Below are 23,717 nucleotides of genomic sequence, written 5' to 3'. Positions count from 1 at the left end.
CAACATCCCTCTTTCTAACTTTAAATGTTTTCCTGGAAACTGGTCAACTTTTTCTCCTAATTTACTTCCAGAATTTATCATCAGATTTGATTTAAGAAGTGCTTAGGTAGGAGCTGCTCAGTAAGTATGTGTGGAATGAATGAAAGAATAAATGGAATCACCGTTGCTTGTTTCACTGACCTCATTCTACAGTGAAGGAAAAGCAGTTGGCTTTGTCAGGCGAGTGTATGCTCCTCAGCTCTTGTCTTGTCACACCAAGGATTTGGAGTGATGGACATTAAACCCCCTCGGCAGGTCACAGATCTCGGGCCTTGGACAGACCGTGTTATAGCTCTCAGGTCTCGAATGGACCATGTTATAGCTCTTAGACAAATCAGTGTTACAGCTCAGTGTTACAGCTCTATTTTATTTAGAAGATAGGCCAATCCATCTTTGAGGCGTGAAGGCACATCAATCCAAAGACGCAAAGAGAAGAGCGCCTCAGTGCGCGGGAGACAGAGAGAGAGAGCCCTTTGGCTCCTCTTTTTATGTGTTTTTTTTCTCCCCCCTGGGCCTGCCCTATGCAAATTGGGTTTAGGCAGGAGCACTGTTCTACCAGAAGTCCTCACTCCAATCCTCGGACCTTCCTTTGACCTTCCTCTGTTCTATTTTCGCAGGCTTTTCCCTTCCTTGTCTTTTAGCCACCACCATTTCGGACTCCTTTTCCCTATTCTAACTACCTAACATTCCCCCCTCAAGAGATGGGAGGCCCAATTCTTTGGGAATAGGGGCGTCAAGGTCTTTCTGGCTACTTCCTGCTGAACTGGGACAGCGAGGGGTATTGGGCCTCCCCCTCTTGCTAGTCTCAAGCCTCAGAGTCCTTATAGCGGTGTCCATCTAAGGGTGAATGATATTTTCCGTGGTCAGCTGTAGTTTTATATCTTTGTTGAACTGGCACTGCATGCTGTAGCTTGACCTGGTCAGAGACAAAACAGTTTAGTCAGTTGATAATACATGGAGCAATCATAAGCAGCATCAATATGGCATAGCGAGGACTAGTAGGGGCATTAGCCAATTCTAAATTCACATTGCCAGGGTGGCTCAAGTCCCTCCTTGTTCAGGGATCAGAAGATCTATCTCCTGTCTGTTTTGGAGTACAATCTCTGTCAAGCTGTGTTGGCTCTTCAGAGCTATCCTGAGAAATCTTATCCCCGAAAACCAGATTTTGGGGGTGTTCATTAGAATGGCACTGATTTGTAGTCTTGAATAGGTATCTGAGATCTCCCAGGGGCTCACAGGTGTATTGAGTGTCCTCTTCAGTTTTCTTCCATGGCTTGACTCGTGAGTAGTGAATCCAGGAGTCATATCCTGGTAGCTTGACTGCTGTGGGGGTAGAAATTATTACAGGGTAGGGGCCCTTCCATGTGGGCTGGAGTTGAGCCTTTGGGGACCCATCTTTCCAGACTTTAATTAGGACTTGAGTCCCTGGAGCATATAGTGGTGAGTCCTTAGAGTCTTTTGGGTCCTGGTTCATACCCCACAAGCGTATATCCTGTTGGAATTGCCCAATGGCCATGGCATAAGACTGGAGGGTCTGAACCTCTGGATCTAGGAAGAGGTCATTGACATAAACAAAAGGTCTCCCATATAGCATCTCATAAGGACTAAGACCGACCTGTTCCATAGGGGCAATATGGGTGCAGAGGAGGGCTATTGGTAAAGCCTCCTTTCATCCCAGGGAGGTCTCCTGGGTTATCTTTTTATCACTGATTTTAAGAATTGGTTGGCTCTTTCTACTTTTCCTGAAGACTGAGGCCTCCAGGCACAATAAGTAATGCCCAATGCTTTAGAGACCCCTTGGGTGACCTTAGAAGCAAATGATGTCCCATTGTCACTTTGTAATGACCTGGGCAGACCAAATCTTGGAATGATTTCATGGAGTAGTTTCTTTTACTACCTCCTCAGCCTTCTCAGTTCGGATGGGGAAGCCTTCAATCCATCCTGTGAATGTATCTATCATGACTAGTAGGTATTTATACCCTTGAGAAACTGGCATCTGGGTGAAGTCCATCTGCCAGTCCTCTCCTGGATAGGTCCCACGTCGTTGGATGGGCTGGGTCAGCTGGGGTCTTCGAGCTCCTTGGGGGTTGTTCAATTGGCAAGTGGAACAAGAGGAGACCACTTGCCTTATAGTTGTTTGGAGGCCTATTCCTCTGAAGGACCTTTCTAGTAATTTTTGTAGGGCCTTTTCTCCTAAATGAGTGGTAGCATGTAAGGAGTTAACCAACTTCCATTGCAGGTTCCCAGGCAGAAAAAGGAGTCCCTCCTTTTGCAGTCACCTTAACTGTGACACACCTTAAATGTGTGTCACCTGTATGATCTTCTTGAAAGTCCTCACTCTTAGCTTTAAGAGTCTCACCTTCAGTATATGAAGGAGTTTCTGGCAATCTAATCTAGAAATCAGTCTGTGGAACTAAGGTGGCAACCCCTATTAGGTCATGGTTCTGTAACGCTGCTCTCTTAGCTGCCTGATCAGCTGCTTGGTTCCCTCATGCCACTTCCATTCTCCCTTTCTGGTGTCCTTTACAGTGGGAGACTGAAACCTCAGTGGGCAGATGGACTGCCTCCAAGAGTCTAAGAATTTGATCACCATATTTGATTGGGGACCCTCGGGTGGTCAAGTGGCCCCTTTCTTTCCAAATAGCCACATGTGCATGTAGCACCAGAAAGGCATACTTGGAGTCAGTGTAAATGGCTATTCTTTTTCCTTTTCCCAGCTCTAGAGTTTGGGTCAGGGCTATGAGCTCAGCTAATTGGGCTGAAGTACCTGGTGACAGAGGCTTAGCCTCTATGATCTCAAAATTGAGACTACTGCATATCTGGCTCTTCTTTTTCCATCTAAGACAAAGCTGCTTCCATCAGTGTACCAAATCTCCTCAGGATTGGTCAGAGGATCTTCTGACAATCCCTCTCAGGATTTTGTCCAGTGGTCCAAGGTTTCCAGACAAGAGTGAAAGGGGAGAGAGCCCTCGGGGGTAGGCAGGAGGGTGGCTGGGTTAAGAACCTCACAAGGGGATACAGTGAGGCTTGGATTTTCCATCAGCATCACTTGATATCTTAGGATTCTTTGATCAGATATCCATAAATGGCCTTTCCCATTTAGGAGTTGTTTTACTTGGTGGCTTGTAAAAATAGTTAGTTTGCCCTCAAAGGAGAGTTTTAAAGCATCTTCTATCATGATTGCAATAGCTGCAAGATTTCGAAGGCGGTGGGGGGGGGGGGGGGCGGGCAGCCTTTGGCAGTTGGATCAAGTCTCTTAGATAAGTAAACTACAGGCTGGGGCTCAGATCCCAACCTTTGAGTTAACACTCCCAAGGCTATTCCCTCTCTTTCATGGACATAAAGTTGGAGTGCTTTTTCTGGGTCTGGCAGCCTCAAGGCAGGTGCCTGAGTTAAGGCCTATTTTGGTGTAGCCTCTGCCTTCTTTTGAGGAGTTCCCCACATCAGTGGGATTGAATCATCTCGTCCCTTTAAGCTTTCATGTAAGGGCTGGGCAATTAGACCATAGTTGGGTATCCAGATTCTACAATACCCAGTTAGCCCCAGGAAGCTCACAATTGTTTTCGAGTCGTGGGGGAGGGCACTGGAGGATTCCTTGTACCCGATCAGAGGACAGCCTCCTGGACCCATGTGTAATCTGAACTCCCAGGTAAGTGACCTTTGTCTCGACCATCTGTGCCTTAGCAAGGGAGACTTTATATCCCCTTTCTGCCAAAAAGTTTAGAACCTGAATTGCATGTTGTTGGGCACTTTTCTCATTTGGGGAGCAGACTAGTAGGTCATCTACATATTGTAATATTTTCCCATTAGGTCCCAGGTCCAGATCTAGGAGATCCCGGTTAAGGGCCTGTCCAAACAAGTGGGGGCTATCTCTGAACCCCTGAGGTAATACTGTCTAAGTCATCTGTTGGTGTTTTTCTCCTGGGGCCTCCCACTCAAAGGCAAAAAGATATTGGGATTCCTTAGCCAGTGGTATGCAAAGAAAATGCATCTTTGAGATCCAAGACTGTAAACCACTTGGCACTGGGTGGGATTTCTCCCAAGATTACATAGGGATTGGGTACTGTGGGAAGTAGGGGGACTACAGCTTCATTTATGATCCAGAGATCTTGAACCATTCGCCAGGTTCCATCCTTTTTCTTTACTGAGAGGATTGGGGTGTTACACGGCAAACTGGTGGGGACCAATAGCCCACAAACAAGGAATTTATTTATTAAAGGCTGTAGTCCCTCCTGAGCCTCTCTTTTGAGGGGATATTGTTTCCGGTTAGAAAAGCAAGTGGGATCTCGGAGGACAATGATGACTGGTTCAGCTTGGTGGGCTCATCCAGGAATGCCCTGGTCCCACACCTGGGGGTTAATTTGGTCTTCCCATAGTTTTTGGTCCCTCTGTATTGGAGAAGGTGTAATGGGTTCTTCAGTAATAACCAGGAGCTGTAGAGCTCTAGGGGCTGAAAAGCTTCCCATCAAAAGGGTGGTCCCCAGTTTAGTGAGTATATCTCTTCCCAATAAGGGAGTAGGACACTCAGGGACCACCAGAAACTGGGAAAATATTTGTGCATCCCAGCAACAAAGAAGTACTTGGGTGAATCTTTTAGTAGTTGCTTTTCCTGTAGCACCCAAAATGGTACAGGTTTGGAAGGAGAAGGCTCTGGAGTAGGAGATCAAAACAGAGTAGGTGGCCCCTGTGTCAACCAAGAAATTGTCAGACCTACCTGCCACATGTAGTTGCACCCTTGGCTCCAGCCCCTTGATGGTTATCTGTGACAGGCGGGCTGGCTGGAGAGGGCCAGTCCTCTTGAACCATCTTGAGGGAAGGCTTGGCACTTGACCTTGAGGCTCTTAGGTCCCGAGGGCAGAGTGCTGCCCAAGGTCCCAGATGATGGCATTTGTGGCAAGCCAATTCTAGGAGACTTGTCACTCTTTGCCCAATGCCCCGCCTGTCTACAGATTAGGCATTTGCCTCCTGCCTTGTCCTTCAAGGAATCGGGGTATGCCATAGGGCTTCCCTGGAGGGTGGCCAGCATCTGGGCATGGCTTGTCTCTTTCCTTCTCTCCCTCTCCTGGGCCTTGGCCTCTTTCTCCTGTTCTCTGTTATAAAAGGTATTGGTGGCTGTCTGGATCATCTCATCTAAAGAGGCAGTAGAATCCTTCTGCTGTAGCTGTTGTAACTTAATTCTGATATCTGATGCACATTGGGACAGGAATTTGTCCTTTAAAATCACCTGTCCCTCGTAAGAGTCTGAGTCTAGATTGGTAAACTTTTGGAGGGCCCCTTTTAGCCTTTCCAGAAAGGCAATGGGGTTCTCGTTGGGCTCCTGAGTTATTGCTGAGACTGCACACAGTCCCACAAGTAATAGGCTTCCTTCTGTTTCCATGGGTGGACTTCCTTAGGGGTGAGTCTTTCTGAAGGTTACCCTACGCAGAACTGTTGCAACCTGAGAGCCAGGTGTCCCCGGGTCAGGGTGCAGATCCCCAGGCAGGCTGAGGCATGACAGCCTCCTAGAGATCGAATCCCTGGGCAGGTCGAGGCATGACGGCCTCCCGAGAATTGGGCCCCTGGGCAGGTTGAGGCGTGACGACCTCCTGGGACCCCTGGGACTCTGAGCAGGTTGAGGCGTGACAACCTTTCGAGGACCAGATCCCTAGGCAGGTCAAGGCTTGATGACCTCCTGGGACCCCCGGACTGGAGTTTGGGTGTCCCCAAGGTCTTCAGCGTGACCAGTGCTGGGTAGAATTAAGGGGTTGTAATCGTAACTCATTGCTGGTTTGCCCACCATGGATGGGAATAGATACCATGATGTAAGCTCATCCTACCTAGTACTGTCGCAACCTGAAATCCAGGTGTCCCCGGATCAGGGTGCAGATCCCCAGGCAGGCTGAGGCATGACAGCCTCCTAGAGATAGAATCCCTGGGCAGGTCGAGGTGTGACGGCCTCCTGGGACCCCTGGGACTGGCGGATCCCCGAGCAGGTTGAGGCGTGACAACCTTTCGAGGACCAGATCCCTAGGCAGGTCAAGGCTTGATGACCTCCTGGGACCCCCGGACTGGAGTTGGGCATCCCAAAGATCTCCAGTGTGACTAGTGCTAGGTAGGATTAAGGGGATACAGTATTTCCCTCCCAGGGCCAGCTATTTTCTGGTTGTCCCTCTAGAAGACTGTAGAGGCAACACTGTGGGCCCGGATGGGGCTGAGGAAAGGAGCATGAAACAGGAGGGAAGGGGGGCAGAGCACAATCTTTGAAAGAATGACATAGCACAAGGGCATAATGTAAACCAATTAAAATCAATTGGGTCCAAGATGACAAGTCAAATTCAAGTAAACCTTAATTCCCAATCTATAAGCCAAAAGACACACCCAGAGTTGGCAGAACAGCTCTAAGGCATTGTCAAAAGAGGGAGGAGTGGGTGGTTCCCCAATGACTGGGATGATCCTCCCATTCATTAGCATATGAATTGACCCCACTGGCAAAACCTAACCAGGTTTTATTCCTAACCCTTGGCAATGGCCCACACCCTGAAGCATGTGCTTCTCTCTGAATCCTAACAAATCCACCTCTTAATTTTTGGCTGGGCTCTAGTCCCAGGAGAGAGCTGAAGGACAGGAGCAAAAAGCAGTGGGCAAAACGTGCCAAGGAATCCCCTTCATAGCCTGCTGGAAAATTTGCTAAACATCTGACTGGTGCTCACAGTTTTCATTGGCCTGATTCTTGGCACAGAGAAGAGTAAGGACAGAAGAACCCCCACCGGCTTGGGTAACAGCTACTGGGGCCCAGCAGATAGTGCCTTTGGGACATACCGAAGAGTAGCTTCTCCAGAGTCCCTCAGTTGCGCCCACTGCCGCCCGCCTGTTCGCGGGGGGTTCAAGGAGACGAGAAACGAGAGATTGTAAAGGAATTAAGATCTTGCTAGGCATGTCCCTCCAGCCATAGGAGTGAGGACCTCCTACCTTAACCGGAGGTCTTCTGGAATCTGAGACTGAGTCGCGTGAGCTTTCTGCTGTGTTCATCTTTCACTATCCCGGTTTCCAGCATGATGGGTCTCTTGTCACTTCCCTTGCTCTGGGTTTTCTTCGTTTTGCTTCTACCGCGGGAGCTTCGCTGAGTTGGGCTCCTGCTGTGCTTGGCCTCTTCCGAGAGGGGGTTGTTTCAGCCAGGTTAAACCCGAGTCACGGCACCATAGATGTCAGGCGAGTGTATGCTCCTCGGCTCTTGTCTCATCACTCCAAGGATTTGGAGTGGCGGACATTAAAGCCCCCTCGGCGGGTCACAGATCTCGGGTCTTGGACAGACTGTGTTATAGCTCTCAGGTCTCGAACGGACCGTGTTACAGCTCTTAGACAAATCAGTGTTACAGCTCAGTGTTACAGCTCTATTTTATTTAGAAGATAGCAGGCCAATCCATCTTCGAGGCATGAGGGCATGTCGGCAGGAGCGCTGTTCTACCTGAAGTCCTCACTCTGGTCCTCGGACCCTCCTTTGACCTTCCTCTGTTCTATTTTCGTGGGCTTTTCCCTTCCTTGTCTTTTAGCCACCGCCATTTTGGACTCCTTTTCCCTATTCTAACTACCTAACAGTTTGAAAGATACCCTGAATTATAAAGGGCACTGCACCTGAAGTCAGAAAATTTAGGTTCAAGACCTGGCTCTGTCTTGTAATATCTACCTTCCTTAAGACAAGTCCCTTAATGGCTCTGGGCTTCATTTGTATCATCTACAAATGAGGCTAAGAAGAACCTGCTACAGAGTTGTTGCAAGGATCAAATGCAATAATTCATAGTAAAAATTATATGGTGCTATTTTATTGGTATCACTGTACAGAAGAATTTGAAATTTATAAAAGCTATGAATCAGTTTGTAAGGATATGCATCAGAAAGTAAAGTTTAATAAATGGATCTATAAATACAGACAGGGTGAGAGCATAGATATGGGTTTGAAAACAGATTCTACTAATTTGCTCTGTGGCCTGAGAAACCACATCAATAAAATGGAGATAATAATACCTACTCCAAAAGGTTTTGGCAAGAATTAAAATTAGACAATATATCAGTCAAAATAGGATCAGTTATGCTGTGGCTTCAAACAATAAAGGTTCATTGCTATTTCCCAGTCATAATATGTACTCACTGTGTTCACTGCAGATGACTGTGCCATAGCAGGGATCTGCCCTAAAATGTCCAGATGGATTGAGCAGCCACAATCTGGAATGTTATCAGCTGCCTAGGTAGAAGGAAAGAGAGTCTTACACCAGTATGAAAATGATACACATCATTTCCACTTTCAGCCCCTTGGCCAGAACTAGTCAGATAACCCCACTAACCCCAAATTGGTCAGAACCTATAGTTCTCCCTGAGATACTACAGACAAACTGAAACAGTGAGTGGACAGCATAATGTATACTACAGATAGTAGCATACATGATAACCCTTGACCCACTTAAATGTTCCTCCCTGTCTTTTAGATATGAAGGAATAAGATGATTTCAATCAAAAAGCTTAAATTTATTGGCCTAGCATACATTGTGTGAGAGTTTCTTTTACAGTTTTATGAATTTGGAAGGAGGGGAAAAAAAACCTACTAGCTTAAAAATGGACCCCAGAATTTCTTTAGAAAAAAAAGTGTATTTTATTTAACATATGATTAGAAAGCCATTTTGGTTATGGGAAAATAGCCCCACAGCAGGGTGGCTGGACCTAAAGCTAAACTACTGTTCATATTAAAGAGAAAAAAAATTAAAGTTTCTTGAAGCAGCCTGGGAAACTTTCTAGAAAAGAGATTCACATTTTTAATTTAATATAATCTGCTATGGTACATAGCAATGTAACTTCACCCCCAAATCTTCAACAAAAACCTGCTACATTTTGGGTTAAGTAGAGTTTGTAATGGGGTGGAGGATTAAGAGAAAGTGTTTTTGGGGTAAATTTAGGACAAAAGGAAGAAAAAGTTTCAAGCTACATCAAGAACTTAGCCCAAAACTGTTATGAGTAACACAATCCCCTGAGAATACTCAGTTATTCTGTAAGGAAATGCTGAGTTTCCCAGCCCAGTAAATGAATTATTTTAATTTAAATATTAAAGGGAAAAGTAGTCCCACTAAGTTGACAGAGATGCTGACATAAAAAAAAAAAATAGTATAGACCTCCATTATGGGTGACTTTCTTTGAGGATGCCATTGGTTAACATTTAAAAAATCATAATTGAAGTTGATTTCTTCAAGAGATGTCAACATCTTATTAAGACAGATCCAGCACATGAAGTATTGAAATGAGTTCCCTGCAGTTCTATTATGTTGTAGGAAGTCAGGAATGTTTCTCTTGGGCTGAGGCTGGGAGCCAGCTCTGCATGTGTCCTTTGTTCCTGGGCCTCCCTCTGCCTTCCTAGCAGTTATTCCACAACTCACAGCCCCTCCTGGGCATTGGAGCCAGCCCCATGAAAGGGGGTTAATTTACCTCCACATGTCATGTATTTACCTCCTGTCAAACGAAATTACATTTCCTGAAATACAAGTGGAATTTTGAGTCATAAATAAGCCTAGGTGCGATGAACATGAGAAGACCAGATTGTTTTTAGTATGAAAGGAAAATCAAAACGGAGTTGGTGTTGCTAAGAGAGCTCTCTAAAATGAGGCCATTAAGGAAGTGTGACTTATGCATGTCTCAGCTTGGATGGAATCTGACATTTTGACCTGATGATGTCATCCACAACACCTGCCAGAAACTCAAGAAACTGAACTCTTAAATTTTTTGTGACATTCCAGGTTTTAAAAATATTTACCCATGCTTACCCATGAAGTCCTGAGAGGATTTACTGAGAGTTAAAGCAGGCTTGTTAGTGGGAGACGCTCCCCACAGATGCATGGCCAGAGGAGCTCTGGCAGGGGGGTGGGGGGTTGGGGTGGGGGAAGGCTGCCTTGGCCTCCCCGTTAGACCTTGAGAACATGGCCAAAGACTTCAGCCTCCTTAAGCACTTTTATTTTTACTTTCAATAAAAAATCATTCTGACTTTTTATTTATTGTAAATAATCCTCAGGAAAAAACTCCTTAAATTATTGTCAGTGGCTAAAGAAAAACTTTCTTCTATTCACCACACTTCTGACATCAAAAGTGTGTGTATGGGTTTCCCACATCAACCGCTTCAACTCTCTGGCACCAAATGAGTATCCTACAATTCAATTCTGTCCTTCAATTCTGACACCAACTACTCAGAGCTTGCTCAGACCCCAAAGGTTAGGGGCTCAGTCCCATAAGACTACCCACCTCTTTAGATGCCAAATGCAATAGTGGATCCCCAGGTAACCCACACTTCTGTCCAACTTGGCTACAAATGGGAGGTTTCCATGACTCCCTCAAGGGTGATAGTTTGCTAAAGCAGCTCACAGAACTCAGGAGGACACTTACTTCTGTTTACTGGTTTATTGTAAGTGATATAATAGAGAACAGAGATGAACACCCAGGTGAGGAGGTATGTAAGTCAAGGACTGGGTCTGGAGCACAGGAGCTTCTGTCCTTGTGGAATCTGGGAACCTCAAACCAACTTCATTGTTTAACTTCATTCTATAGGCATGATTGAATAAATCATTGGTCATTGGTGATTAGTTAGTTCAGTCTCCAACCTCTTTCCCATCCCAGAGGTCAAGGTAGAAGAGTCAGGGATTAAATCAAATAGTAAAACAAAAGATGCTCCTTTCACTTAGGAAGTCACAAAGGTTTTAGAAGCTCTATGCTAGGAACCAGATGTGTGCATGCTAAAAGTCACTTCAGTTATGTCCAACTCTGTGGGACATTATGGACTGTAGCCCACCAGGCTCCTCTGTCCATGGGATTCTCCAGGCAAGAATATTGGAGTGGGTTGCCATTTCCTTCTGCAGGGAATCTTCCTGACCCAGGGATCGAACCTGTGTCTCTTATATCTCCCTCCATTGGTAGGTGGGTTCTTTACCACGAGCACCATCTGGGAATGGAATCAGGGCCAGAGACTAAATATCTGTTTCTTATTATATCACAATGGCCAAGAAATCACAAAGGAAATAGAGAAGAAAATAACTGCAGGCTTCCTCCTCAACTCTTGAGGAGGCAAGAGACATAGAAATGCCGAGGAGGGCATTCTCCCTGCTCACCCTTGACCTCTGGATGGAGAGAGGCAGTGCCTCTGCCTCCAGCCCAGGGCAGGACATCAGGGGCCTGAGGGAGAGCACAGCGCCTAACTGGGTGCTGACCTGGTACTTGGGAATGATTTTCATAAAATCGGTTGTCTGTTAGTCCACTCACTAACTGCCACAGCTTGGGTAAATTCCTTGACCCCATGCCCTCAGTTTCCTCAGGCATAAAATGAGGCTGATAAAAAGAGCTCATAATCTCTTAACCAAGAAACTTGGGGCTAGATAACTCAGGGAAGTCAGTTTGTTCAGACCTGAGAAAGGAAATAAGGCGTATCTTCTATAAGAGAGCAGTGCAGCAGAGTCTGGAGCAGGGCCCTGGAAGAAGCCTGGAAGCACACACGCTGTGAAAGTCGCCGGAGGACTGAGGAGTCTCCACTGGAGCCCTCACAGTCCTGTACCTCCACAGCACATGACTTTAGCCCCGAGCTGCTCCTCTCAAGGAATTCCAACTTGCCCAAACCGTGGCAGCTGACGGGCACAAAGAATCCTCCCTTTCCGGAGACCCATCCTTGACCTGTAACATGCTTGCTCCTGTAACATGCTATATTAGAACTGATCCCCTGCTAAAACCCGTAAGAGAATCCCTTTCTTCCCCAAGGCTGAACACTCCTTTCAGGGACTTCTCATACCTGGAATTCTAGAATAGAGGCTCATGCTGCCAGTGCTCTGGCTGCCCTTCTTCCATAACATTCAGAATTTTGTGTGACACATACAGACACACAGTAAGCAGAGTGGTTATTAATAAAAACCATAAAGAACCTCCCAGAGGTAAGGTTTGCCGCCAAGTGACTTATGAAAGCTTCCTGTTTTCAGTGCTTTTTGGGTGTGTGTGTCGTGTGTTCGTCACTCAGTCGTGTCTGACTCTTTGAGACCCCATGGACTGTAGCCCACCAGGCTCTCTGTCCATGGAATTCTCCAGGCAAGAATACTGGAATGGATTGCCACTTCCTTCTCCAGGGGATCATCCTGACCAAGGGATCAAACCCAGGTCTCCTGCATTGCAGGCAGCTTCTTTACCATCTGAACCACCAGGGAATCCCTTCAGTGCTTTCTGTATTTTGGAAATGAGGATATGAGATTGAGGACCTCTAGTACATATGACTGCAAGGAGATCCAACCAGTCCATCCTAAAGGGGATCAGTCCTGGGTGTTCATCGGAAGGACTGACGCTGAAACGAAAATCCAGTACTTTGGCCACCTGATGCGAAGAGTTGACTCACTGGAAAAGACCCTGATGCTGGGAGGGATTGGGGGCAGGAGGAGAAGGGGACGACAGAGGATGAGATGGCTGGATGGCATCACCGACTCGATGGGCGTGAGTTTGAGTAAACTCCGGGAGTTGGTGATGGACAGGGAGGCCTGGTGTGCTGCAATCCATGGGGTCACAAAGAGTCGGACACGACTGAGCGACTGAACTGAACTGAGCTGAAGTACGTATGAAAGTGCTTAGAATAGAGCTGGGCACACGGTGTGTAATTAATATTTGCTATATTGATCACACTGAGGTGGTTCTATAACTAAGGAGCTGTTATTCTGGGAGCTCAGTTTCACAGTGCAGAGTGATCACAGCTTGGGCAACACCGCGGGAGAGGGCAGCCTCTCATCCCTGCACAGTGAGGAGCTGGTAGGGAGTGAGGTTACAGTCACGCCTGCACCCCAGCACCAGGCTCTCCGATTGCAATAGAGTTACCACGCGTCTGTAACACTCAAAATAAAGTCTCTTGAGAGCAGTCTGTTTGTAGAGGGCTCTGGTTTCTCACTTTTAAGTTATTCGTTTTTGAATAGGGCAATAGGAACAGAATCAGCTCTATAGTTTGAAGAGGGGCCCAGAATTTTTAGGGGTGTGAGGGCACAAAGAAGGAAGGAATAAGTTCTTCTGATAGAGGCATGGAAATGTACAGTGGCATGATCTTAAACTGTCTTCCAAGTTAAATACACTATAGAAATAAACTCAGTTAAAAATATTTAAAATATTTCACATGATTTAATCATATACTTACTAACTTGTTTAACAGTCAGCGCTTGAGCTCCTACTGTGGACCAGGCACTGTTCTGTGCTCTGGGGATTCAAGGTGGAACAAAACAGACGAGCTCCTTGCTGTGGCCTGAATGGTTACAACCTCCCCAAATTCACATGTTGGAATCCTAACACCCAATGTGATGATGTTAGAAGGTGACGAGGGCTTGTCTTTGAAGGCGGGTTAGATCATGAGAGTGGAGCCTTCATGACTAGGATTAGTGCTCTTATAAAAGAGATTGCACAGAGCTCCCTTGCCCCTTCCACCATGTGAGGACACAGAAGTCTTTGACCTACAAGAGGTCTCTTTTCTGATCATGCTGGTACCCTGTCTCTAGAACTGTCAGCAATAAATTCCTATTGTTTTTAAGCCACCCAGTCTGGTACTTTATATTAACAACCAAATGGACCAAGATAGTTCTCCTCTCGTAGAGTTTCCATTCTAGCAGAGAGAATGAACTCATGTGATTATTCATTGTTGCAAGTGGTAGGAAGGCAGTAAAGAAGACCCATGACGCTAGAAGTGACTGGAAATGACTATGCTAGGTGGGGTGGTCAGGGAGAGTCTCTGTGAAGTTATCTCTAACACTTGAGAAGAGTAAGAAGAAGCTGGCTCACAAACTGCTCACTTAGAAGTAAGTTCTTGGAGGAAGGAAGAGCCTTTAAGTTGGAAAAGGCTTGCGATGTTTGGGGACCAACAAGGAGACATGTCGCTGGAGTAGGGTGCGTGAGGGGAGGAGCTGTGGTTCGAGAGGAAGCCGAGGAATGGCCCAGGTAGGACCTGCAGTGCAAAGCAGTGCGGGTAGTAAGTGCAATGAGAGGCCATGGCGGGCGTGAGGAAAGGAATAACCTGCTCTAACTTACAACAGGATGGCTCCAAACTGGGAAAGCAGTACGTCAAGGCTGTATATTGTCACCCTGCTTGTTTAACTTGTATGCAGAGTACATCATGAGAAACGCTGGGCTGGAGGAAGCACAAGCTGGAATCAAGATCACTGGGAGAAATACCAATAACCTCAGATACGCAGATGACACCACCCTTATGGCAGAAAGTGAAGACCCTTATGGCAGAAAGTGAAGAAGAACTAAGGAGCCTCTTGATGAAAGTGAAAGAGGAGAGTGAAAAAATTGGCTTAAAGCTCAATGTTCAGAAAACTAAGATCATGGCATCCGGTCCCATCACTTCATGGCAAATAGATGGGGAAACAGTGGAAACAGTGTCAGACTTAATTTTTCTAGGCTGCAAAATCACTGCAGATGGTGATTGTAGCCATGAAATTAAAAGATGCTTACTCCTTGGAAGGAAAGTTATGACCAACCTAGACAGCATATTAAAAAGCAGAGACATTACTTTGTCAACAAAGGTCCATCTAGTCAAGGCTATGGTTTTTCCAGTGGTCATGTATGGATGTGAGAGTTGGACTGTGAAGAAAGCTGAGTGCCGAAAAATTGATGCTTTTGAACTGTGGTGTTGGAGAAGACTCTTGAGAGTCCCTTGAACTGCAAGGAGATCGAACCAGTCCATCCTAAAGGAGATCAGTACTGGCTGTTCACTGGAGGGACTGATGTTGAAGCTGGAACTCCAATACTTTGGCCACCTGATGCGAAGAACTGACTCATTGGAAAAGACCCTGATGCTGGGAAGGATTGAGGGCAGGAGGAGAAGGGGACGACAGAAGATGAGATGGTTGGATGGCATCACCGATTCAGTGGACGTGGGTTTGGGTAGACTCCGGGAGTTGGTGATGGACAGGGAGGCCCGGCATGCTGCGGTTCATAGGGTTGCAAAGAGTCGGACACGACTGAGCGACTGAACTGAACTGAACTGAATTTATAACTACTTAAGGAGCATGAGAATTTTTTTATAGTGTGTTCTCGTCTAAGATTTTTCTCACATCCTTAATGGAATTTATAAGATAAAACTTTTTAAAATTTATTAAGGAGAGAATGGGATAAATGGAAGAAGCAGCATTGACACATAGGTACAGCCATGTATGCCTGGTGAGACGTTGCTGTGTACACAGGGAGCCCAGCCTGTGAGGACCTAGAAGGGTAGGATGGAGGGACGGGAGGGAGGCTCAAGAGGAAGGTGATATATGCATAATTATGTCTGATTTGCATTGTTGTATGGCAGAAACCAACACACTGTAAAGCAACTTTCCTCCACTTAAAAATAAACTAAAATTAAAAAAATTATTTTATATATTTTTGGCCGTGCTGGGTCTTTGTTGCTACACTTGGGCTTTCTCTCTAGTGGCAGTGGCTTCTCTAGGGTGCACTGGTTTCAGTAGTTGGGGCATGTGAGCTTAGTTGCTCTGAGGCATGTGGAATCTTCCCGGACCAGAGATCAAGCCTGTGTCTCCTGCAAAGGCAGGCAGATTCTTATCCACAGTACCAACAAGGAAATCCAGGAAAAACTTTTAAAGGACTTTTAATTCATTCCAGTCACTGAATCTATCATGCTAGTAGTCACCCAGGTTACTAACACTGCCTTCAGTCACAATTTAACTTCTAAAATCAAATCATACCCCACATTATGAAACGTGTGATTGTTGGAAATAGGCACTTGATCTAGTAAACGTGGATTTTCTACTCTGCAAAAATATCCTCACATTACATAATAAGTATTTATCAAATATTGGTTTAAGTAACTGTGTATGGAGCAAAATTTAAACAACATAAGCCCTATATGCAAGCCACATAATATTTTATATGTCACAACTTAGCTTGCATTTCCCATATTGCTTTTAGGAAAAACTACTAACAAACAGCCAGGTCACTTCTATCACCCCACACCACCCCACACCTCCCTGCATCACTCCTGCACTTTTTGTTTTTGGCTGAATGGCATGCAGGATCTTAGTTCTTCTACCCAGGATTGAACCTGCATTCCCTGGAATGGAAGTGCAGAGTCTTAATCACTGGACCACCAGGGAAGTCCCAACTCCTACACTTTTTTGATAAGTGAAGATTTTGATTCCAAGCCTAAGCCTGTCAGAGACTGATTATAGAAGCAACAAGAGGAACATAAGAATGGCTGTTCTGAATTCAGTGTAGTGCCTGCCACTTTAAGACCTCTGACCAAAGCCTACTCACTCACCACAAGCAAGCAAGCCAATGATTTTTCTTTGTTCCCAATGAAATTTTTACCTACATAGGTAGCTTATGTTGCCTAGGAGACAAAACAGGTCATGTTAACAGTAAACTCTAATTCTATGGCCCTCATCTCCACTCATGACAGTGGGACCTTTATTTCTATCCAAGCTTCTCCCATCACCAAGATGTCTCTTGCAGGCGCACAAACAAATGAAAGCAAACTCCACTGCCTGCTGAGGCCACCTTTGCCTGCCCTGCTTCATGAGGGCCCTTCTTCGGTGGTCAGGACCATTAGTGAGTCACTTGAAAATGGCCACCATTGTGTCAGCTGCTCCACTGTTGCCAAATGTCATTGCCACCATATGTACTTTCAGTTTATGTGGCTGAGTTTCTCTTTTAAGTCACTTTTCCCCCTTTTCATTGTGTTCCGTTTCTAGACTAAGGCATGAGACCAAAGGAGAGTACAGAGCTGGACTGGAGGATAAATATAACTTGTAGATGTTTTTCTAAATTCATAATTGAACACTAAGGTTATATAACTTCACCAATCCCAAAAACCTGTCTTTCCCACCTCTTGGTATTCATGTTCTATGTTAATCCCCGCTCTTTGTGTGATGCAATGACACTCCAAGATTATAAAAAAGTTATAAAAAAAGATTCTGCTTTCTATCCTGCTGGCCTTCTCTTTTTCTCCCTCATTTAGCTGCTTCAGGTGAATCCAGCTTCCCTGGTGTGAGCTGCTTGTGGAGGGGCCCATGTGGCAGGGACAGAGGGAGGCCTTCAGCCAGCAGCCAGCAGCCAGCAAGAAACTGAGGCCTGCTATCCAACAACGTACAAAGGACTGAATCCCACCAACAACAGTGTGAGTGACCTTAGAAGGGGATCCATTCTCGGTAGACCCCTGAGATTACTACGGCCTGTGGAACAATCCATTTCCCCTACACAGCTGGACATGCCTGTCTCCCACCAGGGGTTCTTCATACTCCCTTCAACAACAACTGTCTTCCCAACACCTCATGTCTCTGTGCCCATATACATTCTAGGCCCTCTGTATAAAACCCTCCCCATCCTTCTCTCTCTCCCAATTTCTCATTGTCCGCAACCTTCCATTTATCCTTCAAGTTTCAACTGAAGAATTGCCTCTGATATAAAGCCTTCCCTTGATATAGGTCCGAGTTCCTTCTTCTAGTTTCCTTTGCCCCTTGCATAGTTCTCTACATAGCACTAATGACACTGAATTATAATTTTTGTATTCGCTTATCTGTTAATTAACCAGGCAGAAATTTTCCTAAAAGGTAGGGACAATGTCTATTAATATTTGGTATCTTAGCACTTATTACAGTGCCCCCACGGCCTGACTGACTCACTCAATGCATACTTATGTAATGCATAAATCTAAAACACAAATGCATAAAGGGAGGAAATTTTGGCATCTGGCAGGCAAAGTGGATGTATATCTTATCTTTTTATAGATACTCTTATTTTTACTCAAATTACTATGATAATGATGTGAAAGGCTGAGTTTTAGTGCAAATTCTAATTTAATAATTTTCTTCTGACTTACACATAACTTTCTTCTCCTATTTAATATTACTAAATCATTAAAATACTAGGAAGATTACTTTTCTAAAGCTTAGTTGATGTGCTTTTGATTAAAAACACTTAATTTAAAAGATGTTTGTTAATATGTCTTTTTATTTATCAAGCACTATCTAAGCAGATGGAAAACATGTCCTATAGATTGAGAGGCAACAATAGTTATTTCCAAAATATCTGGAAAACCATTGTTAGTCAAATATAAGTGCGCATGAAAGAGTCAAATGTAAAACTTGAGGTAGTCAACAAAAGGTCTGTTTTACTGCTTTTTAAAGTCTGGGAATACTTGATTAAAGTGAGGGTGGATGATAAGTGTGGTAGAAAGGACATCTTACTAATGAAAAATCACATGCATGGGCATTTTCCTGCTGAAAGTAGGGGTGGGCAATGAAATTTCTCAGTAGCTGCTTGAGGAATTCCCATTTAGTAAAATTATTTTTTTTTTCAGAAGGCATTAAAAAAAAAACAAAAAACAAACCCCAAAACAGGAGCCACAGTGGAAATCATTAAATCTCAAAAAAGAAATTAAATGAAGCAAACTACAGGTCTGCAAAAGAGAAAGTAGAAACAGAAAGAATGGAACAAAAGTAACAATCACTAAGATGACAATTAGAAATTACTGAGCATTTGTGATGTCTCAAGTACTATGCTGGGTATTTTCAATGTATTATCTCATTTAATCTCCACAAAAACCCAGTGAGGTAGGAGCTATTAGTCCCCCCTTTTAATGAGGAGGAACTCACCCTATCAAGGTCATGCATAGGTGGCTTACTCCAAAGCTAGCTCTTTTCACCATTTCACTAAGCAACCTAACATTTGAAACATGCATACTGCAAAGAAGAAAGTTCCTAAGCAACTGCAGATAGCCTGAGAACCTTCTACAGTTGGTTTAACTGTCCTGACACAATTCATTTTGTCAACAGCATGTAATGCTTGCCTGCTGGATGCCTGGCATTGTTCTCAGTGCTGGGATACTGCTCTTGCACTAGATGAAACTGGACTGATAGTGACGCAGATAAATAGACAAGGGTAACACTATGTAAAAGATGTTACACTTTTCACCAGGATGGAACCCAGATGTAAGGAGATCACTATTTCCCACTGGACCTATGGGAGGTGGGGATCAGTTCAGGCTGTTCAGAGATGGACAGAAAGTCCAGATGAGAAGCAGTGGGATCCGGGTGGTTGATCCAGACACTCTTAACTAAGGGCTTTTCCTAATACTCCGACGTGGAAAGTTTGATAACTAAGAGCTGAAGTACCTGTTGCTATTCTTGAGTGTCTCCATTCAGTTGTCCTCATTTGCTAATTGTTGATTTATAAGGCTTTATTTGCAAAGCATTCCATCAAATATTACTCACTAACTCGGTCATTCAAGAAATATTTATTGAGTGCCTACACTGCATTGAGGATATGGAAATGGACAAGATGGACAACATTCCTGCAACTTGCATTCTAACGAGGGATACAATGAACAAATAACCAGCTATTATTAAGTAAACATGCTAGTTGCAGAGGGTTACAAACGCCTAGCTAAATAAATATGTTGTTGCAGAGTGTTATGATTGCTGTTGTTGGGAGGGGACAATTTCCCCCTTCCTCTCTTGGTTCTTTTAACTAGTTGAATAATTAAAATGATATAACACAGGAGACATAAGGGGCTTCCCAAATGGCTCAGTGGTAAAGAATCCACCTATCAATGCAGGAGACACAGGAGATGCAGGTACAATCCCTGGGTCAGGAAGATCCCCTGGAGGAGGAAATGGCAACCCACTCCAGTATTCTTGCCTGGGAGGTCCCATGCACAGAAGAGCCTGGTGGGCTATAGTCCATGGGGTCGCAAAGAGTTGGGGAAAGCTTAAGAGGTTGAGTACACACACACACACATGATAGGAGAAAACTTTAATTAAATATTACTGGGAATCCACATAGCATGAAAGATTCCGAAAGCAGTCAGGCTAACTGAGATCTATGTCATCTTGGGCTCCAAAATCACTGCAGATGGTGACTGTAGCCATGAAATTAAAAGATGCTTGCTCCTTGGAAGAAAAGCTATGACCAACCTAGATAGCATATTAAAAAGCAGAGATATTACTTTGCCAACAAAGGTCCATTTAGTCAAGCTGTTGTTTTTCCAGTAGTCATGTATGGATGTGAGAGTTGGACCATAAAGAAAGCTGAGTGCTGTAGAACTGATGCTTTTGAACTGTGGTATTGGAGAAGACTCTTGATAGTCCCTTGGAGTACAAGAAGATCCAACCAGTCAATCCTAAAGGAAATCAGTCCTGGCTGTTCACTGGAAGGACTGATGCTGAAGCTGAAACTCCAATACTTTGGCCACCTGATACAAAGAGCTGACTTGTTGGAAAAGACCCTGATGCTGGGAAAGAATGAAGGCAGGAGGAGAAGGGGACAACAGAGGATGAGATGGTTGGATGGCATCACCGACTCCATGGACATGAGTTTGAGCAAGCTCCAGGAGTTGGTGATGAACAGGGAAGCCTGGCGTTCTGCGGTCCATGGGGTTGCAAAGAGTTGGACATGGCTGAGCAACTGAACTGCACTGATGTCATCCCAAACTAAAGAGAAAGGGGTAGGAGTCCAGGACTTCAAAGGAAAATAAGGCAGTTCACAGGAAAAGGAAAAAAAATCAAATGTTTGGTAAATAAATGTTTTCTGGGCCATAGATAAACAACAGGACACAGAGAGGAATTTAACAAACAGACTTTGTTGGGTTCTGTGAAAGGAAAATAAAAATGGAGTAGGTATTGCTAACAGAGCGCTCTAAAATGGAACCAGGAAGGTATTAAGGAAGTGTGACTTATGCACCCTTATGTGGCTTATGTCTCAGCCTATCTCAGCCAGGAAGGAGTCTGACCTTTTGACTTGGTGAGGTCATCCAAATAGCTGCCAGAAACTCAAGATACTAATTGGACCCTTCCCCTAAAATAACTTGTGAAGTATCTGTTTGTTGCACATTTACCCTAAAATGATTGTGATTCCTTATGGACAAATATTTTCTGACTCTAAAGTCATCATAATTCTCACTAGGCAACTTTTAGCAACCTCATAGCTTTTTTTTTGGCTTTAACAATCCCTGACTCTTTTCCTTGGAACACTCTTTCAGGGTAACCTAAATCTGTGTCTCCTGAATTGCAATTCTTAAAGCTCCAAATAGTCTTTCCTTATTTGCAGCTTCCTGTATTACTTTCTGGCTGACAGCATTTCTCTGTCTACAACAACTAGTTCACCTTACACTACAATTATCTGTGTTGATAGCTCCTTCCTGGAACAAGTCTTCTAATTCTTTTAGGCAGTTAGGTGGAAGCTCAAAGTTTCCTCCTGAGTCTTTTGGGCCTTGACTGCTTCCAGCTTAAAATAATTCAAAGATTAATCCATCTGCTAATGGATTCTTATGGATATGCTTATTCTCTTCAGTTGTCACCACTGCAGAGAATAGAATAACAGGACAGAAATAAGACGTCTTACAGAATATTCAGAGAGCTCTTAAGCAATTTTCTCTCAAAAAAGGATAACAGCTTCATCTTCTCAACAAAGGCTCTAATTAGTAATTATGGTTATCACTGCAAATCAGTCTTGGCATTGTAATTCCTTTGAATTATCTCATGTTGTTCTATAGATATGAAGTTAAAAGGCATTTAAAAAAATCTTAGGTCAAATGATGTAATCATATCAGAGCTTCTTGAATGGACCAAAGAAGTACCAACATTGTTTATTAGGAAGAAAATGCCTCATGAATAAAATGAAATTCTCCAAAAAAACAAATTCACATGCCAAACTGGCACACCTTGGGGTGACTTGTTTTAAACTACTACACCATGAAAGAAATAAATAGGGCTGTCCAGTAGAGAGTAACCCAGGAAAGCCTCTTAGAAAGAGTGGTCAAGGATGCACGTTTAAGAAGTGACATTTGAATGGAGATCTAGATGTGAGTAGGGTAGCAATTCTGGTGACCAAGGGAGGAGAATTTTGAGCAGAGCAGCTAGTGTAAAGACAGACACTGAGGGTAGGTGCTTAAAACTAGAGGGTTTCTTGACCTTATTCTCATGCTCAGATGCATGAAACCAAGTTCTAGGTATCTGTTTTGTAATGGGGCAGTAATAGGGCTTATTGTTATTCCATATACCAGCAACAGTGGTATAACCATAAACAAAAAAAAATTGTGACCTTTTTGCAAAAAAATTATTCATGTTCTGAAAGTTACAAAAGGCCTCTGTTTCACATATTAGCAGAAAAACAGAATTTAGAGCCATAAGATGTATCAGATATCATTCAGTCCAACTCTTCCTTTTAGAAATAAAAACAGAGGTACAAAAAGATAAAAGTTTCAGGGTCACATGACTTGACAGCAGCAGAGCTGAGATTAGAACTCCAAATTTGAAACCCACATGTTCTTTCCTTAAGAGTAACAGATGAAATATTTGTAATTGGAAGGCACTCAATCAAGTTGCATTAAATATTTGTCTTGAAAATGATAAACCTGATCTTCCTCCTCTTAAAATTTCTCCCATTTCGTTTTCTATTTAGCTTGGAGTTCTCCCAAATCCGGCTGTTAAAAAGGAAAACAACTTGACTAAACTGTTCACCCCCGTATTTGAACAAGCAAGCAGTCTGTGTAACACCCTTTGGCCACCAGAGGGAACTGAAAGCTGCTACTCAGAGTAAATTTCCTTTCTGCACCCAAGTTCTGAGTAGCCTAAAATCTCTGCGGCTGAATATGGGGAGGCGGAGTTGGAAGCAGGAAGCGGAGACAGGGCTTCGGCTCACATACCTGTAGCTCCCACCTGCTCACTTGACCAGCCCAGGGCAGCTGAGGGAACTTACCTCACCTTTGTTGAACATCTCAGCCTCAGAGGCCAGATTTACAAGGTTTACGAGTTGACAGGGTCAGTGACAAACACCTGTGGCAACACTACCACGCGGCATATATAACTATGAAAATTTGGGTTTGAGGCCATGCCAAGGAGATGAGGACTCACTCTGGGGATATGTGACTTTAGTTTACAGTTATAAAGAAGGCAGATCAGGTGTTAATGAGGTTACTTATTAATTCCCAAGAGTATCAGAAATAGGACTCACCCTAGAATAGACTGTAGGAGGAGCAAAAAGGAAATGCCACTTACCTGGGGTGAGGGTCAGCAAGGGCAAGACATTGATGAAACCACTGCCCCCGAGCCTGATGAGTTAGGTCCACAACTGGCTCCTATGCTAAGCTGCTTCAGTTGTGTCCGACTCTTTGCAGCCCTATGGGCGGTAGCCCACCAGGCTCCTCTGTCCATGGGATTCTCCAAGCGCGAATACTGGATTAGGTTGCCATTTCCTTCTCCAGGGTATCCTTTCAACCAGGGAGGAACCAGCATCTCTTACGTTTCACACATTGGCAGGTGGGTTCTTTACCACTAGCGCCATCTGGGAAGCCACAACTGGCTTTGATGAATTCAAATTAGTGCATGGAACCCTGACAATACCAAAGTGTCTGTCTGACAGTCTCCAACGCCAGGAGTAGTTTACAAAAGTAGTCTAAATTGGGGGCTTCTGTCCTTCTCACTGGGACCTTTTGATGCTCTTCAAAGCCTACAGTGAAGTAAACGGAAAGGAGAAGCATTAAGTAGAATGCGCAGCAATTCGTCTCAGATATCAGGTAGTCATAACCAAAGGTATTAAAGGAAGGCGTACATGTGAAAAGGCTGGTCCTTTCCTAGTAGTATGACTTAGGCAAGCTGCTTAATTTCTCTTAGCCTCCGTTTCATCAGGCATCAGAAAAACAAACACCCTGTTCAGGACTATTTCCC

General features: G+C 44.4%; 1 long non-coding RNA gene across 1 annotated transcript; it reads right to left on the bottom strand.

Annotated features, from left to right (window-relative positions):
* Window positions 1-765: 765 nt before the first annotated feature.
* LOC122678260 lies at window positions 766-23,716 on the bottom strand. Its single transcript, XR_006336050.1, has 4 exons — window positions 23,602-23,716; window positions 23,049-23,499; window positions 8,165-8,257; window positions 766-955 (listed from the first exon to the last, which is right to left on the bottom strand). It is a non-coding gene; the product is annotated as an uncharacterized LOC122678260 (long non-coding RNA).
* Between the last annotated feature and the right edge of the window lies 1 nt (window position 23,717).

The sequence above is a fragment of the Cervus elaphus genome, chromosome 20, assembly GCF_910594005.1.
Source record: "Cervus elaphus chromosome 20, mCerEla1.1, whole genome shotgun sequence".
Classification (NCBI taxonomy): Eukaryota; Metazoa; Chordata; class Mammalia; order Artiodactyla; family Cervidae; genus Cervus; species Cervus elaphus.
Note: the sequence above shows the minus strand (reverse complement) of the source record. Positions and strands in the feature narration are given on the sequence as shown.